Raw genomic sequence first — 19,628 nt, forward strand, 5'->3', positions numbered from 1 at the left:
CCCGCATTTTACTGGTGGGCGACCTAGAACAGAAAGTATTCCCGCATTTTACTGGTGGGCGACCTAGAACAGAAAGTATTCCCGCATTTTACTGGTGGGCGACCTAGAACAAAAAGTATTCCCGCATTTTACTGGTGGGCGACCTAGAACAGAAAGTATTCCCGCATTTTACTGGTGGGCGACCTAGAACAGAAAGTATTCCCGCATTTTACTGGTGGGCGACCTAGAACAGAAAGTATTCCCGCATTTTACTGGTGGGCGACCTAGAACAGAAAGTATTCCCGCATTTTACTGGTGGGCGACCTAGAACAGAAAGTATTCCCGCATTTTACTGGTGGGCGACCTAGAACAGAAAGTATTCCCGCATTTTACTGGTGGGCGACCTAGAACAGAAAGTATTCCCGCATTTTACTGGTGGGCGACCTAGAACAGAAAGTATTCCCGCATTTTACTGGTGGGCGACCTAGAACAGAAAGTATTCCCGCATTTTACTGGTGGGCGACCTAGAACAGAAAGTATTCCCGCATTTTACTGGTGGGCGACCTAGAACAGAAAGTATTCCCGCATTTTACTGGTGGGCGACCTAGAACAGAAAGTATTCCCGCATTTTACTGGTGGGCGACCTAGAACAGAAAGTATTCCCGCATTTTACTGGTGGGCGACCTAGAACAGAAAGTATTCCCGCATTTTACTGGTGGGCGACCTAGAACAGAAAGTATTCCCGCATTTTACTGGTGGGCGACCTAGAACAGAAAGTATTCCCGCATTTTACTGGTGGGCGACCTAGAACAGAAAGTATTCCCGCATTTTACTGGTGGGCGACCTAGAACAGAAAGTATTCCCACATTTTACTGGAGGGCGACCTAGAACAGAAAGTATTCCCGCATTTTACTGGTGGGCGACCTAGAACAGAAAGTATTCCCGCATTTTACTGGTGGACGACCTAGAACAGAAAGTATTCCCGCATTTTACTGGTGGGCGACCTAGAACAGAAAGTATTCCCGCATTTTACTGGTGGGCGACCTAGAACAGAAAGTATTCCTGCATTTTACTGGTGGGCGACCTAGAACAGAAAGTATTCCCGCATTTTACTGGTGGGCGACCTAAAACAGAAAGTACTCCCGCATTTTACTGGTGGGCGACCTAGAACAGAAAGTACTCTCGCATTTTACTGGTGGGCGACCTAGAACAGAAACTATTCCCGCATTTTACTGGTGGACGACCTAGAACAGAAAGTACTCCCGCATTTTACTGGTGGGCGACCTAGAACAGAAAGTATTCCCGCATTTTACTGGAGGGCGACCTAGAACAGAAAGTATTCCCGCATTTTACTGGTGGGCGACCTAGAACAGAAAGTATTCCCGCATTTTACTGGTGGACGACCTAGAACAGAAAGTATTCCCGCATTTTACTGGTGGGCGACCTAGAACAGAAAGTATTCCCGCATTTTACTGGTGGGCGACCTAGAACAGAAAGTACTCCCGCATTTTACTGGTGGGCGACCTAGAACAGAAAGTACTCCCGCATTTTACTGGTGGGCGACCTAGAACAGAAAGTACTCCCGCATTTTACTGGTGGGCGACCTAGAACAGAAAGTGTTCCCGCATTTTACTGGTGGGCGACCTAGAATAGAAAGTACTCCCGCATTTTACTGGTGGGCAACCTAGAACAGAAAGTGTTCCCGCATTTTACTGGTGGGCCCGCATTTTACTGGTGAGCGACCTAGAACAGAAAGTATTCCCGCATTTTACTGGTGGGCGACCTAGAACAGAAAGTACTCCCGCATTTTACTGGTGGACGACCTAGAACAGAAAGTACTCCCGCATTTTACTGGTGGGCGACCTAGAACAGAAAGTATTCCCGCATTTTACTGGAGGGCGACATAGAACAGAAAGTATTCCCACATTTTACTGGAGGGCGACCTAGAACAGAAAGTATTCCCGCATTTTACTGGTGGGCGACCTAGAACAGAAAGTATTCCCGCATTTTACTGGTGGACGACCTAGAACAGAAAGTATTCCCGCATTTTACTGGTGGGCGACCTAGAACAGAAAGTATTCCCGCATTTTACTGGTGGGCGACCTAGAACAGAAAGTACTCCCGCATTTTACTGGTGGGCGACCTAGAACAGAAAGTACTCCCGCATTTTACTGGTGGGCGACCTAGAACAGAAAGTACTCCCGCATTTTACTGGTGGGCGACCTAGAACAGAAAGTACTCCCGCATTTTACTGGTGGGCAACCTAGAACAGAAAGTGTTCCCGCATTTTACTGGTGGGCGACCTAGAATAGAAAGTACTCCCGCATTTTACTGGTGGGCGACCTAGAACAGAAAGTATTCCCGCATTTTACTGGTGGGCGACCTAGAACAGAAAGTATTCCCGCATTTTACTGGTGGGCGACCTAGAACAGAAATTATTCCCGCATTTTACTGGTGGGCGACCTAGAACAGAAAGTACTCCCGCATTTTACTGGTGGGCGACCTAGAACAGAAAGTATTCCCGTATTTTACTGGTGGGCGACCTAGAACAGAAAGTACTCCCGCATTTTACTGGTGGGCGACCTAGAACAGAAAGTATTCCCGTATTTTACTGGTGGGCGACCTAGAACAGAAAGTACTCCCGCATTTTACTGGTGGGCGACCTAGAACAGAAAGTATTCCCGCATTTTACTGGTGGGCAACCTAGAACAGAAAGTATTCCCGCATTATACTGGTGGGCGACCTAGAACAGAAAGTACTCCCGCATTTTACTGGTTGGCGACCTAGAACAGAAAGTATTCCCGCATTTTACTGGTGGACGACCTAGAACAGAAAGTATTCCCGCATTTTACTGGTGGGCGACCTAGAAAAGAAAGTATTCCCGCATTTTACTGGTGGGCGACCTAGAACAGAAAGTATTCCCGCATTTTACTGGTGGGCGACCTAGAACAGAAAGTACTCTCGCATTTTACTGGTGGGCGACCTAGAACAGAAAGTACTCCCGCATTTTACTGGTGGGCAACCTAGAACAGAAAGTATTCCCACATTTTACTGGAGGGCGACCTAGAACAAAAAGTATTCCCGCATTTTACTGGTGGGCGACCTAGAACAGAAAGTATTCCCGCATTTTACTGGTGGGCGACCTAGAATAGAAAGTATTCCCGCATTTTACTGGTGGGCGACCTAGAACAGAAAGTATTCCCGCATTTTACTGGTGGGCGACCTAGAACAGAAAGTACTCCCGCATTTTACTGGTGGACGACCTAGAACAGAAAGTACTCCCGCATTTTACTGGTGGGCGACCTAGAACAGAAAGTATTCCCGCATTTTACTGGAGGGCGACATAGAACAGAAAGTATTCCCACATTTTACTGGAGGGCGACCTAGAACAGAAAGTATTCCCGCATTTTACTGGTGGGCGACCTAGAACAGAAAGTATTCCCGCATTTTACTGGTGGGCGACCTAGAAAAGAAAGTATTCCCGCATTTTACTGGTGGGCGACCTAGAACAGAAAGTATTCCCGCATTTTACTGGTGGGCGACCTAGAACAGAAAGTACTCTCGCATTTTACTGGTGGGCGACCTAGAACAGAAAGTACTCCCGCATTTTACTGGTGGGCAACCTAGAACAGAAAGTATTCCCACATTTTACTGGAGGGCGACCTAGAACAGAAAGTATTCCCGCATTTTACTGGTGGGCGACCTAGAACAGAAAGTATTCCCGCATTTTACTGGTGGACGACCTAGAACAGAAAGTATTCCCGCATTTTACTGGTGGGCGACCTAGAACAGAAAGTATTCCCGCATTTTACTGGTGGGCGACCTAGAACAGAAAGTATTCCTGCATTTTACTGGTGGGCGACCTAGAACAGAAAGTATTCCCGCATTTTACTGGTGGGCGACCTAAAACAGAAAGTACTCCCGCATTTTACTGGTGGGCGACCTAGAACAGAAAGTACTCTCGTATTTTACTGGTGGGCGACCTAGAACAGAAACTATTCCCGCATTTTACTGGTGGACGACCTAGAACAGAAAGTACTCCCGCATTTTACTGGTGGGCGACCTAGAACAGAAAGTATTCCCGCATTTTACTGGAGGGCGACCTAGAACAGAAAGTATTCCCGCATTTTACTGGTGGGCGACCTAGAACAGAAAGTATTCCCGCATTTTACTGGTGGACGACCTAGAACAGAAAGTATTCCCGCATTTTACTGGTGGGCGACCTAGAACAGAAAGTATTCCCGCATTTTACTGGTGGGCGACCTAGAACAGAAAGTACTCCCGCATTTTACTGGTGGGCGACCTAGAACAGAAAGTACTCCCGCATTTTACTGGTGGGCGACCTAGAACAGAAAGTACTCCCGCATTTTACTGGTGGGCGACCTAGAACAGAAAGTGTTCCCGCATTTTACTGGTGGGCGACCTAGAATAGAAAGTACTCCCGCATTTTACTGGTGGGCAACCTAGAACAGAAAGTGTTCCCGCATTTTACTGGTGGGCCCGCATTTTACTGGTGAGCGACCTAGAACAGAAAGTATTCCCGCATTTTACTGGTGGGCGACCTAGAACAGAAAGTACTCCCGCATTTTACTGGTGGACGACCTAGAACAGAAAGTACTCCCGCATTTTACTGGTGGGCGACCTAGAACAGAAAGTATTCCCGCATTTTACTGGAGGGCGACATAGAACAGAAAGTATTCCCACATTTTACTGGAGGGCGACCTAGAACAGAAAGTATTCCCGCATTTTACTGGTGGGCGACCTAGAACAGAAAGTATTCCCGCATTTTACTGGTGGACGACCTAGAACAGAAAGTATTCCCGCATTTTACTGGTGGGCGACCTAGAACAGAAAGTATTCCCGCATTTTACTGGTGGGCGACCTAGAACAGAAAGTACTCCCGCATTTTACTGGTGGGCGACCTAGAACAGAAAGTACTCCCGCATTTTACTGGTGGGCGACCTAGAACAGAAAGTACTCCCGCATTTTACTGGTGGGCGACCTAGAACAGAAAGTACTCCCGCATTTTACTGGTGGGCAACCTAGAACAGAAAGTGTTCCCGCATTTTACTGGTGGGCGACCTAGAATAGAAAGTACTCCCGCATTTTACTGGTGGGCGACCTAGAACAGAAAGTATTCCCGCATTTTACTGGTGAGCGACCTAGAACAGAAAGTATTCCCGCATTTTACTGGTGGGCGACCTAGAACAGAAATTATTCCCGCATTTTACTGGTGGGCGACCTAGAACAGAAAGTACTCCCGCATTTTACTGGTGGGCGACCTAGAACAGAAAGTATTCCCGTATTTTACTGGTGGGCGACCTAGAACAGAAAGTACTCCCGCATTTTACTGGTGGGCGACCTAGAACAGAAAGTATTCCCGTATTTTACTGGTGGGCGACCTAGAACAGAAAGTACTCCCGCATTTTACTGGTGGGCGACCTAGAACAGAAAGTATTCCCGCATTATACTGGTGGGCGACCAAGAACAGAAAGTACTCCCGCATTTTACTGGTGGGCGACCTAGAACAGAAAGTATTCCCGCATTTTACTGGTGGGCGACCTAGAACAGAAAGTATTCCCGCATTTTACTGGTGGACGACCTAGAACAGAAAGTATTCCCGCATTTTACTGGTGGGCGACCTAGAAAAGAAAGTATTCCCGCATTTTACTGGTGGGCGACCTAGAACAGAAAGTATTCCCGCATTTTACTGGTGGGCGACCTAGAACAGAAAGTACTCTCGCATTTTACTGGTGGGCGACCTAGAACAGAAAGTACTCCCGCATTTTACTGGTGGGCGACCTAGAACAGAAAGTATTCCCGCATTTTACTGGTGGGCGACCTAGAAACAGAAAGTATTCCCGCATTTTACTGGTGGGCGACCTAGAACAGAAAGTACTCCCGCATTTTACTGGTGGGCGACCTAGAACAGAAAGTACTCCCGCATTTTACTGGTGGGCGACCTAGAACAGAAAGTATTCCCGCATTTTACTGGAGGGCGACACAGAACAGAAAGTATTCCGACATTTTACTGGTGGGCGACCCAGAACAGAAAGTACTCCCGCATTTTACTGGTGGGCGACCTAGAACAGAAAGTACTCCCGCATTTTACTGGTGGGCGACCTAGAACAGAAAGTATTCCCGCATTTTACTGGTGGGCGACCTAGAACAGAAAGTACTCCCGCATTTTACTGGTGGGCGACCTAGAACAGAAAGTATTCCCGCATTTTACTGGTGGGCGTCCTAGAACAGAAAGTACTCCCGCATTTTACTGGTGGGCGACCTAGAACAGAAAGTACTCCCGCATTTTACTGGTGGGCGACCTAGAACAGAAAGTACTCCCGCATTTTACTGGTGGGCGACCTAGAACACAAAGTATTCCCGCATTTTACTGGTGGGCGACCTAGAACAGAAAGTACTCCCGTATTTTACTGGTGGGCGACCTAGAACAGAAAGTATTCCCGCATTTTACTGGTGGGCGACCTAGAACAGAAAGTATTCCCGCATTTTACTGGTGGGCGACCTAGAACAGAAAGTACTCCCGCATTTTACTGGTTGGCGACCTAGAACAGAAAGTATTCCCGCATTTTACTGGTGGGCGACCTAGAACAGAAAGTACTCCCGCATTTTACTGGTGGGCGACCTAGAACAGAAAGTACTCCCGCATTTTACTGGTGGGCGACCTAGAACAGAAAGTACTCCCGCATTTTACTGGTGGGCGACCTAGAACAGAAAGTACTCCCGCATTTTACTGGTGGGCGACCTAGAACAGAAAGTACTCCCGCATTTTACTGGTGGGCGACCTAGAACAGAAAGTATTCCCGCATTTTACTGGTGGGCGTCCTAGAACAGAAAGTACTCCCGCATTTTACTGGTGGGCGACCTAGAACAGAAAGTACTCCCGCATTTTACTGGTGGGCGACCTAGAACAGAAAGTACTCCCGCATTTTACTGGTGGGCGACCTAGAACACAAAGTATTCCCGCATTTTACTGGTGGGCGACCTAGAACAGAAAGTACTCCCGTATTTTACTGGTGGGCGACCTAGAACAGAAAGTATTCCCGCATTTTACTGGTGGGCGACCTAGAACAGAAAGTATTCCCGCATTTTACTGGTGGGCGACCTAGAACAGAAAGTACTCCCGCATTTTACTGGTTGGCGACCTAGAACAGAAAGTATTCCCGCATTTTACTGGTGGGCGACCTAGAACAGAAAGTACTCCCGCATTTTACTGGTGGGCGACCTAGAACAGAAAGTACTCCCGCATTTTACTGGTGGGCGACCTAGAACAGAAAGTACTCCCGCATTTTACTGGTGGGCGACCTAGAACAGAAAGTATTCCCGCATTTTACTGGTGGGCGACCTAGAACAGAAAGTACTCCCGCATTTTACTGGTGGGCGACCTAGAACAGAAAGTATTCCCGCATTTTACTGGTGGGCGACCTAGAACAGAAAGTATTCCCGCATTTTACTGGTGGGCGACCTAGAACAGAAAGAAGTCTCGCATTTTACTGGTGGGCGACCTAGAACAGAAAGTACTCCCGCATTTTACTGGTGGGCGACCTAGAACAGAAAGTACTCCCGCATTTTACTGGTGGGCGACCTAAAACAGAAAGTACTCCCGCATTTTACTGGTGGGCGACCTAGAACAGAAAGTACTCCCGTATTTTACTGGTGGGCGACCTAGAACAGAAAGTATTCCCGCATTTTACTGGTGGGCGACCTAGAACAGAAAGTATTCCCGCATTTTACTGGTGGGCGACCTAGAACAGAAAGTACTCCCGCATTTTACTGGTGGGCGACCTAGAACAGAAAGTACTCCCGCATTTTACTGGTGGGCGACCTAGAACAGAAAGTACTCCCGCATTTTACTGGTGGGCGACCTAGAACACAAAGTATTCCCGCATTTTACTGGTGGGCGACCTAGAACAGAAAGTACTCCCGTATTTTACTGGTGGGCGACCTAGAACAGAAAGTATTCCCGCATTTTACTGGTGGGCGACCTAGAACAGAAAGTATTCCCGCATTTTACTGGTGGGCGACCTAGAACAGAAAGTACTCCCGCATTTTACTGGTTGGCGACCTAGAACAGAAAGTATTCCCGCATTTTACTGGTGGGCGACCTAGAACAGAAAGTACTCCCGCATTTTACTGGTGGGCGACCTAGAACAGAAAGTACTCCCGCATTTTACTGGTGGGCGACCTAGAACAGAAAGTACTCCCGCATTTTACTGCTGGGCGACCTAGAACAGAATGTATTCCCGCATTTTACTGGTTGGCGACCTAGAACAGAAAGTATTCCCGCATTTTACTGGTGGGCGACCTAGAACAGAAAGTACTCCCGCATTTTACTGGTGGGCGACCTAGAACAGAAAGTACTCCCGCATTTTACTGGTGGGCGACCTAGAACAGAAAGTACTCCCGCATTTTACTGCTGGGCGACCTAGAACAGAAAGTATTCCCGCATTTTACTGGTGGGCGACCTAGAACAGAAAGTACTCCCGCATTTTACTGGTGGGCGACCTAGAACAGAAAGTATTCCCGCATTTTACTGGTGGGCGTCCTAGAACAGAAAGTACTCCCGCATTTTACTGGTGGGCGTCCTAGAACAGAATGTACTCCCGCATTTTACTGGTGGGCGACCTAGAACAGAAAGTATTCCCGCATTTTACTGGTGGGCGACCTAGAACAGAAAGTACTCCCGCATTTTACTGGTGGGCGACCTAGAACAGAAAGTACTCCCGCATTTTACTGGTGGGCGACCTAGAACAGAAAGTACTCCCGCATTTTACTGGTGGGCGACCTAGAACACAAAGTATTCCCGCATTTTACTGGTGGGCGACCTAGAACAGAAAGTACTCCCGTATTTTACTGGTGGGCGACCTAGAACAGAAAGTATTCCCGCATTTTACTGGTGGGCGACCTAGAACAGAAAGTATTCCCGCATTTTACTGGTGGGCGACCTAGAACAGAAAGTACTCCCGCATTTTACTGGTTGGCGACCTAGAACAGAAAGTATTCCCGCATTTTACTGGTGGGCGACCTAGAACAGAAAGTACTCCCGCATTTTACTGGTGGGCGACCTAGAACAGAAAGTACTCCCGCATTTTACTGGTGGGCGACCTAGAACAGAAAGTACTCCCGCATTTTACTGCTGGGCGACCTAGAACAGAAAGTATTCCCGCATTTTACTGGTGGGCGACCTAGAACAGAAAGTACTCCCGCATTTTACTGGTGGGCGACCTAGAACAGAAAGTATTCCCGCATTTTACTGGTGGGCGTCCTAGAACAGAAAGTACTCCCGCATTTTACTGGTGGGCGTCATAGAACAGAATGTACTCCCGCATTTTAATGGTGGGCGGCCTAGAACAGAAAGAATTCCCGCATTTTACTGGTGGGCGACCTAGAACAGAAAGTATTCCCGCATTTTACTAGTGTGCTACCTAGAACAGAAAGTAATCCCGCATTTTACTGGTGGACGACCTAGAACAGAAAGTATTCCCGCATTATACTGGTGGGCGACCTAGAACAGAAAGTACTCCCGCATTTTACTGGTGGGCGACCTAGAACAGAAAGTATTCCCGCATTTTACTGGTGGGCGACCCAGAACAGAAAGTAGTCCCGCATTTTACTGGTGGGCGACCTAGAACAGAAAGTACTCCCGCATTTTACTGGTGGGCGACCTAAAACAGAAAGTATTCCCGCATTTTACTGGTGGGCGACCTAGAACAGAAAGTAGTCTCGCATTTTACTGGTGGGCGACCTAGAACAGAAAGTACTCCCGCATTTTACTGGTGGGCGACCTAAAACAGAAAGTACTCCCGCATTTTACTGGTGGGCGACCTAGAACAGAAAGTAGTCTCGCATTTTACTGGTGGGCGACCTAGAACAGAAAGTATTCCCGCATTTTACTGGTGGGCGACCTAGTACAGAAAGTACTCCCGCATTTTACTGGTGGGCGACCTAGAACAGAAAGTACTCCCGCATTTTACTGCTGGGCGACCTAGAACAGAAAGTATTCCCGCATTTTACTGGTGGGCGACCTAGAACAGAAAGTACTCCCGCATTTTACTGGTGGGCGACCTAGAACAGAAAGTATTCCCGCATTTTACTGGTGGGCGTCCTAGAACAGAAAGTACTCCCGCATTTTACTGGTGGGCGTCCTAGAACAGAAAGTACTCCCGCATTTTACTGGTGGGCGACCTAGAACAGAAAGAATTCCCGCATTTTACTGGTGGGCGACCTAGAACAGAAAGTATTCCCGCATTTTACTAGTGTGCTACCTAGAACAGAAAGTAATCCCGCATTTTACTGGTGGGCGACCTAGAACAGAAAGTATTCCCGCATTTTACTGGTGTGCGACCTAGAACAGAAAGTACTCCCGCATTTTACTGGTGGGCAACCTAGAACAGAAAGTATTCCCGCATTTTACTGGTGGGCGACCTAGAACAGAAAGTACTCCCGCATTTTACTGGTGGGCGACCTAGAACAGAAAGTATTCCCGCATTTTACTGGTGGGCGACCTAGAACAGAAAGTACTCCCGCATTTTACTGGTGGGCGACCTAGAACAGAAAGTATTCCCGCATTTTACTGGTGGGCGACCTAGAACAGAAAGTACTCCCGCATTTTACTGGTGGGCGACCTAGAACAGAAAGTACTCCCGCATTTTACTGGTGGGCGACCTAGAACAGAAAGTATTCCCGCATTTTACTGGTGGGCGACCCAGAACAGAAAGTATTCCCGCATTTTACTGGTGGGCGACCCAGAACAGAAAGTATTCCCGCATTTTACTGGTGGGCGACCTAGAATAGAAAGTATTCCCGCATTTTACTGGTGGGCGACCTAGAACAGAAAGTATTCCCGCATTTTACTGGTGGGCGACCTAGAACAGAAAGTACTCCCGCATTTTACTGGTGGGCGACCTAGAACAGAAAGTATTCCCGCATTTTACTGGTGGGCGACCTAGAACAGAAAGTACTCCCGCATTTTACTGGTGGGCGACCTAGAACAGAAAGTATTCCCGCATTTTACTGGTGGGCGACCTAGAACAGAAAGTATTCCCGCATTTTACTGGTGGGCGACCTAGAACAGAAAGTATTCCCGCATTTTACTGGTGGGCGACCTAGAACAGAAAGTATTCCCGCATTTTACTGGTGGGCGACCTAGAACAGAAAGTATTCCCGCATTTTACTGGTGGGCGACCTAGAACAGAAAGTATTCCCGCATTTTACTGGTGGGCGACCTAGAACAGAAAGTATTCCCGCATTTTACTGGTGGGCGACCTAGAACAGAAAGTATTCCCGCATTACACTGGTGGGCGACCTAGAACAGAAAGTACTCCCGCATTTTACTGGTGGGCGACCTAGAACAGAAAGTATTCCCGCATTTTACTGGTGGGCGACCCAGAACAGAAAGGGTTCCCGCATTTTACTGGTGGGCGACCTAGAACAGAAAGTACTCCCGCATTTTACTGGTGGGCGACCTAGAACAGAAAGTACTCCCGCATTTTACTGGTGGGCGACCTAGAACAGAAAGTATTCCCGCATTTTACTGGTGGGCGACCTAGAACAGAAAGTACTCCCGCATTTTACTGGTGGGCGACCTAGAACAGAAAGTACTCCCGCATTTTACTGGTGGGCGACCTAGAACAGAAAGTATTCCCGCATTTTACTGGTGGGCGACCTAGAACAGAAAGTATTCCCGCATTTTACTGGTGGGCGACCTAGAACAGAAAGTATTCCCGCATTTTACTGGTGGGCGACCTAGAACAGAAAGTATTCCCGCATTTTACTGGTGGGCGACCTAGAACAGAAAGTATTCCCGCATTTTACTGGTGGGCGACCTAGAACAGAAAGTATTCCCGCATTTTACTGGTGGGCGACCTAGAACAGAAAGTATTCCCGCATTTTACTGGTGGGCGACCTAGAACAGAAAGTATTCCCGCATTTTACTGGTGGGCGACCTAGAACAGAAAGTATTCCCGCATTTTACTGGTGGGCGACCTAGAACAGAAAGTGTTCCCGCATTATACTGGTGGGCGACCTAGAACAGAAAGTACTCCCGCATTTTACTGGTGGGCGACCTAGAACAGAAAGTATTCCCGCATTTTACTGGTGGGCGACCTAGAACAGAAAGTATTCCCGCATTTTACTGGTGGGCGACCTAGAACAGAAAGTATTCCCGCATTTTACTGGTGGGCGACCTAGAACAGAAAGTATTCCCGCATTTTACTGGTGGGCGACCTAGAACAGAAAGTATTCCCGCATTTTACTGGTGGGCGACCTAGAACAGAAAGTATTCCCGCATTTTACTGGTGGGCGACCTAGAACAGAAAGTATTCCCGCATTTTACTGGTGGGCGACCTAGAATAAAAAGTATTCCCGCATTTTACTGGTGGGCGACCTAGAACAGAAAGTATTCCCGCATTTTACTGGTGGGAGACATAGAACAGAAAGTACTCCCGCATTTTACTGGTGGGCGACCTAGAACAGAAAGTATTCCCGCATTTTACTGGTGGGCGACCTAGAACAGAAAGTACTCCCGCATTTTACTGGTGGGCGACCTAGAACAGAAAGTATTCCCGCATTTTACTGGTGGGCGACCTAGAACAGAAAGTATTCCCGCATTTTACTGGTGGGCGACCTAGAACAGAAAGTATTCCCGCATTTTACTGGTGGGCGACCTAGAACAGAAAGTATTCCCGCATTTTACTGGTGGGCGACCTAGAACAGAAAGTATTCCCGCATTTTACTGGTGGGCGACCTAGAACAGAAAGTATTCCCGCATTTTACTGGTGGGCGACCTAGAACAGAAAGTATTCCCGCATTTTACTGGTGGGCGACCTAGAACAGAAAGTATTCCCGCATTTTACTGGTGGGCGACCTAGAACAGAAAGTATTCCCGCATTTTACTGGTGGGCGACCTAGAACAGAAAGTATTCCCGCATTTTACTGGTGGGCGACCTAGAACAGAAAGGATTCCCGCATTTTACTGGTGGGCGACCTAGAACAGAAAGTACTGCCGCATTTTACTGGTGGGCGACCTAGAACAGAAAGTACTCCCGTATTTTACTGGTGGGCGACCCAGAACAGAAAGTATTCCCGCATTTTACTGGTGGGCGACCTAGAATAGAAAGTATTCCCGCATTTTACTGGTGGGCGACCTAGAACAGAAAGTATTCCCGCATTTTACTGGTGGGCGACATAGAACAGAAAGTACTCCCGCATTTTACTGGTGGGCGACCTAGAACAGAAAGTATTCCCGCATTTTACTGGTGGGCGACCTAGAACAGAAAGTACTCCCGCATTTTACTGGTGGGCGACCTAGAACAGAAAGTATTCCCGCATTTTACTGGTGGGCGACCTAGAACAGAAAGTATTCCCGCATTTTACTGGTGGGCGACCTAGAACAGAAAGTATTCCCGCATTTTACTGGTGGGCGACCTAGAACAGAAAGTATTCCCGCATTTTACTGGTGGGCGACCTAGAACAGAAAGTATTCCCGCATTTTACTGGTGGGCGACCTAGAACAGAAAGTATTCCCGCATTTTACTGGTGGGCGACCTAGAACAGAAAGTATTCCCGCATTTTACTGGTGGGCGACCTAGAACAGAAAGTATTCCCGCATTTTACTGGTGGGCGACCTAGAACAGAAAGTACTCCCGCATTTTACTGGTGGGCGACCTAGAACAGAAAGTATTCCCGCATTTTACTGGTGGGCGACCTAGAACAGAAAGGATTCCCGCATTTTACTGGTGGGCGACCTAGAACAGAAAGTACTGCCGCATTTTACTGGTGGGCGACCTAGAACAGAAAGTACTCCCGTATTTTACTGGTGGGCGACCTAGAACAGAAAGTACTCCCGCATTTTACTGGTGGGCGACCTAGAACAGAAAGTATTCCCGCATTTTACTGGTGGGCGACCTAGAACAGAAAGTACTCCCGCATTTTACTGGTGGGCGACCTAGAACAGAAAGTATTCCCGCATTTTACTGGTGGGCGACCTAGAACAGAAAGTACTCCCGCATTTTACTGGTGGGCGACCTAGAACAGAAAGTATTCCCGCATTTTACTGGTGGGCGTCCTAGAACAGAAAGTATTCCCGCATTTTACTGGTGGGCGTCCTAGAACAGAAAGTACTTCCGCATTTTACTGGTGGGCGACCTAGAATAGAAAGAATTCCCGCATTTTACTGGTGGGCGACCTAGAACAAAAAGTATTCCCGCATTTTACTGGTGGGCGACCTAGAACAGAAAGTACTCCCGCATTTTACTGGTGGGCGACCTAGAACAGAAAGTACTCCCGTATTTTACTGGTGGGCGACCTAGAACAGAAAGTATTCCCGCATTTTACTGGTGGGCGAACTAGAACAGAAAGTACTCCCGCATTTTACTGGTGGGCGACCTAGAACAGAAAGTACTCCCGCATTTTACTGGTGGGCGACCTAGAACAGAAAGTACTCCAGCATTTTACTGGTGGGCGACCTAGAACAGAAAGTATTCCCGCATTTTACTGGTGGGCGACCTAGAACAGAAAGTACTCCCGCATTTTACTGGTGGGCGACCTAGAACAGAAAGTACTCCCGCATTTTACTGGTGGGCGACCTAGAACAGAAAGTATTCCCGCATTTTACTGGTGGGCGACCTAGAACAGAAAGTACTCCCGCATTTTACTGGTGGGCGACCTAGAACAGAAAGTATTCCCGCATTTTACTGGTGGGCGTCCTAGAACAGAAAGTATTCCCGCATTTTACTGGTGGGCGTCCTAGAACAGAAAGTACTTCCGCATTTTACTGGTGGGCGACCTAGAATAGAAAGAATTACCGCATTTTACTGGTGGGCGACCTAGAACAGAAAGTATTCCCGCATTTTACTGGTGGGCGACCTAGAACAGAAAGTACTCCCGTATTTTACTGGTGGGCGACCTAGAACAGAAAGTACTCCCGCATTTTACTGGTGGGCGACCTTGAACAGAAAGTATTCCCGCATTTTACTGGTGGGCGACCTAGAACAGAAAGTACTCCAGCATTTTACTGGTGGGCGACCTAGAACAGAAAGAATTCCCGCATTTTACTGGTGGGCGACCTAGAACAGAAAGTATTCCCGCATTTTACTAGTGTGCGACCTAGAACAGAAAGTAATCCCGCATTTTACTGGTGGGCGACCTAGAACAGAAAGTATTCCCGCATTTTACTGGTGGGCGACCTAGAACAGAAAGTATTTCCGCATTTTACTGGTGGGCGACCTAGAACAGAAAGTATTCCCGCATTTTACTGGTGGGCGACCTAGAACAGAAAGTATTCCCGCATTTTACTGGTGTGCGACCTAGAACAGAAAGTACTCCCGCATTTTACTGGTGGGCAACCTAGAACAGAAAGTATTCCCGTATTTTACTGGTGGGCGACCTAGAACAGAAAGTACTCCCGCATTTTACTGGTGGGCGACCTAGAACAGAAAGTACTCCCGCATTTTACTGGTGGGCGACCTAGAACAGAAAGTATTCCCGCATTTTACTGGTGGGCGACCTAGAACAGAAAGTACTCCCGCATTTTACTGGTGGGCGACCTAGAACAGAAAGTATTCCCGCATTTTACTGGTGGGCGACCTAGAACAGAAAGTACTCCCGCATTTTACTGGTGGGCGACCTAGAACAGAAAGTACTCCCGCATTTTACTGGTGGGCGACCTAGAACAGAAAGTATTCCCGCATTTTACTGGTGGGCGACCCAGAACAGAAAGTATTCCCGCATTTTACTGGTGGGCGACCCAGAACAGAAAGTATTCCCTCATTTTACTGGTGGGCGACCTAGAATAGAAAGGATTCCCGCATTTTACTGGTGGGCGACCTAGAACAGAAAGTACTCCCGCATTTTACTGGTGGGCGACCTAGAACAGAAAGTACTCCAGCATTTTACTGGTGGGCGACCTAGAACAGAAAGTACTCCCGCATTTTACTGGTGGGCGACCTAGAACAGAAAGTATTCCCGCATTTTACTGGTGGGCGACCTAGAACAAAAAGTACTCCCGCATTTTACTGGTGGGCGACCTAGAACAGAAAGTACTCTCGCATTTTACTGGTGGGCGACCTAGAACAGAAAGTATTCCCGCATTTTACTGGTGGGCGACCCAGAACAGAAAGTATTCCCGCATTTTACTGGTGGGCGACCCAGAACAGAAAGTATTCCCGCATTTTACTGGTGGGCGACCTAGAACAGAAAGGATTCCCGCATTTTACTGGTGGGCGACCTAGAACAGAAAGTACTCCCGCATTATACTGGTGGGCGACCTAGAACAGAAAGTACTCCCGCATTTTACTGGTGGGCGACCTAGAACAGAAAGTACTCCCGCATTTTACTGGTGGGCGACCTAGAACAGAAAGTATTCCCGCATTTTACTGGTGGGCGACCTAGAACAGAAAGTACTCCCGCATTTTACTGGTGGGCGACCTAGAACAGAAAGTATTCCCGCATTTTACTGGTGGGCGACCTAGAACAGAAAGTACTCCCGCATTTTACTGGTGGGCGACCTAGAACAGAAAGTATTCCCGCATTTTACTGGTGGGCGTCCTAGAACAGAAAGTATTCCCGCATTTTACTGGTGGGCGTCCTAGAACAGAAAGTACTTCCGCATTTTACTGGTGGGCGACCTAGAATAGAAAGAATTCCCGCATTTTACTGGTGGGCGACCTAGAACAAAAAGTATTCCCGCATTTTACTGGTGGGCGACCTAGAACAGAAAGTACTCCCGCATTTTACTGGTGGGCGACCTAGAACAGAAAGTACTCCCGTATTTTACTGGTGGGCGACCTAGAACAGAAAGTATTCCCGCATTTTACTGGTGGGCGACCTAGAACAGAAAGTACTCCCGCATTTTACTGGTGGGCGACCTAGAACAGAAAGTACTCCCGCATTTTACTGGTGGGCGACCTAGAACAGAAAGTACTCCAGCATTTTACTGGTGGGCGACCTAGAACAGAAAGTATTCCCGCATTTTACTGGTGGGCGACCTAGAACAGAAAGTACTCCCGCATTTTACTGGTGGGCGACCTAGAACAGAAAGTACTCCCGCATTTTACTGGTGGGCGACCTAGAACAGAAAGTATTCCCGCATTTTACTGGTGGGCGACCTAGAACAGAAAGTACTCCCGCATTTTACTGGTGGGCGACCTAGAACAGAAAGTATTCCCGCATTTTACTGGTGGGCGTCCTAGAACAGAAAGTATTCCCGCATTTTACTGGTGGGCATCCTAGAACAGAAAGTACTTCCGCATTTTACTGGTGGGCGACCTAGAACAGAAAGTATTCCCGCATTTTACTGGTGGGCGACCTAGAACAGAAAGTATTCCCGCATTTTACTGGTGGGCGACCTAGAACAGAAAGTACTCCCGCATTTTACTGGTGGGCGACCTAGAACAGAAAGTATTCCCGCATTTTACTGGTGGGCGACCTAGAACAGAAAGTATTCCCGCATTTTACTGGTGGGCGACCTAGAACAGAAAGTACTCCAGCATTTTACTGGTGGGCGACCTAGAACAGAAAGAATTCCCGCATTTTACTGGTGGGCGACATAGAACAGAAAGTATTCCCGCATTTTACTGGTGGGCGACCTAGAACAGAAAGTTTTCCCGCATTTTACTGGTGGGCGACCTAGAACAGAAAGTATTCCCGCATTTTACTGGTGGGCGACCTAGAACAGAAAGTATTCCCGCATTTTACTGGTGTGCGACCTAGAACAGAAAGTATTCCCGCATTTTACTGGTGGGCAACCTAGAACAGAAAGTATTCCCGCATTTTACTGGTGTGCGACCTAGAACAGAAAGTACTCCCGCATTTTACTGGTGGGCAACCTAGAACAGAAAGTAGTCCCGTATTTTACTGGTGGGCGACCTAGAACAGAAAGTACTCCCGCATTTTACTGGTGGGCGACCTAGAACAGAAAGTATTCCCGCATTTTACTGGTGGGCGACCTAGAACAAAAAGTACTCCCGCATTTTACTGGTGGGCGACCTAGAACAGAAAGTACTCTCGCATTTTACTGGTGGGCGACCTAGAACAGAAAGTATTCCCGCATTTTACTGGTGGGCGACCTAGAACAGAAAGTACTCCCGCATTTTACTGGTGGGCGACCTAGAACAGAAAGTACTCCAGCATTTTACTGGTGGGCGACCTAGAACAGAAAGTATTCCCGCATTTTACTGGTGGGCGACCTAGAACAGAAAGTACTCCCGCATTTTACTGGTGGGCGACCTAGAACAGAAAGTACTCCCGCATTTTACTGGTGGGCGACCTAGAACAGAAAGTATTCCCGCATTTTACTGGTGGGCGACCTAGAACAGAAAGTACTCCCGCATTTTACTGGTGGGCGACCTAGAACAGAAAGTATTCCCGCATTTTACTGGTGGGCGTCCTAGAACAGAAAGTATTCCCGCATTTTACTGGTGGGCATCCTAGAACAGAAAGTACTTCCGCATTTTACTGGTGGGCGACCTAGAACAGAAAGTATTCCCGCATTTTACTGGTGGGCGACCTAGAACAGAAAGTATTCCCGCATTTTACTGGTGGGCGACCTAGAACAGAAAGTACTCCCGCATTTTACTGGTGGGCGACCTAGAACAGAAAGTATTCCCGCATTTTACTGGTGGGCGACCTAGAACAGAAAGTATTCCCGCATTTTACTGGTGGGCGACCTAGAACAGAAAGTACTCCAGCATTTTACTGGTGGGCGACCTAGAACAGAAAGAATTCCCGCATTTTACTGGTGGGCGACATAGAACAGAAAGTATTCCCGCATTTTACTGGTGGGCGACCTAGAACAGAAAGTTTTCCCGCATTTTACTGGTGGGCGACCTAGAACAGAAAGTATTCCCGCATTTTACTGGTGGGCGACCTAGAACAGAAAGTATTCCCGCATTTTACTGGTGTGCGACCTAGAACAGAAAGTATTCCCGCATTTTACTGGTGGGCAACCTAGAACAGAAAGTATTCCCGCATTTTACTGGTGTGCGACCTAGAACAGAAAGTACTCCCGCATTTTACTGGTGGGCAACCTAGAACAGAAAGTAGTCCCGTATTTTACTGGTGGGCGACCTAGAACAGAAAGTACTCCCGCATTTTACTGGTGGGCGACCTAGAACAGAAAGTACTCCCGCATTTTACTGGTGGGCGACCTAGAACAGAAAGTATTCCCGCATTTTACTGGTGGGCGACCTAGAACAGAAAGTACTCCCGCATTTTACTGGTGGGCGACCTAGAACAGAAAGTACTCCCGCATTTTACTGGTGGGCGACCTAGAACAGAAAGTATTCCCGCATTTTACTGGTGGGCGACCTAGAACAGAAAGTACTCCCGCATTTTACTGGTGGGCGACCTAGAACAGAAAGTATTCCCGCATTTTACTGGTGGGCGTCCTAGAACAGAAAGTATTCCCGCATTTTACTGGTGGGCATCCTAGAACAGAAAGTACTTCCGCATTTTACTGGTGGGCGACCTAGAACAGAAAGTATTCCCGCATTTTACTGGTGGGCGACCTAGAACAGAAAGTATTCCCGCATTTTACTGGTGGGCGACCTAGAACAGAAAGTACTCCCGCATTTTACTGGTGGGCGACCTAGAACAGAAAGTATTCCCGCATTTTACTGGTGGGCGACCTAGAA

The sequence above is a fragment of the Nicotiana sylvestris genome, chromosome 8 (genome assembly GCF_000393655.2).
Source record: "Nicotiana sylvestris chromosome 8, ASM39365v2, whole genome shotgun sequence".
In the NCBI taxonomy this organism is placed as follows: Eukaryota; Viridiplantae; Streptophyta; class Magnoliopsida; order Solanales; family Solanaceae; genus Nicotiana; species Nicotiana sylvestris.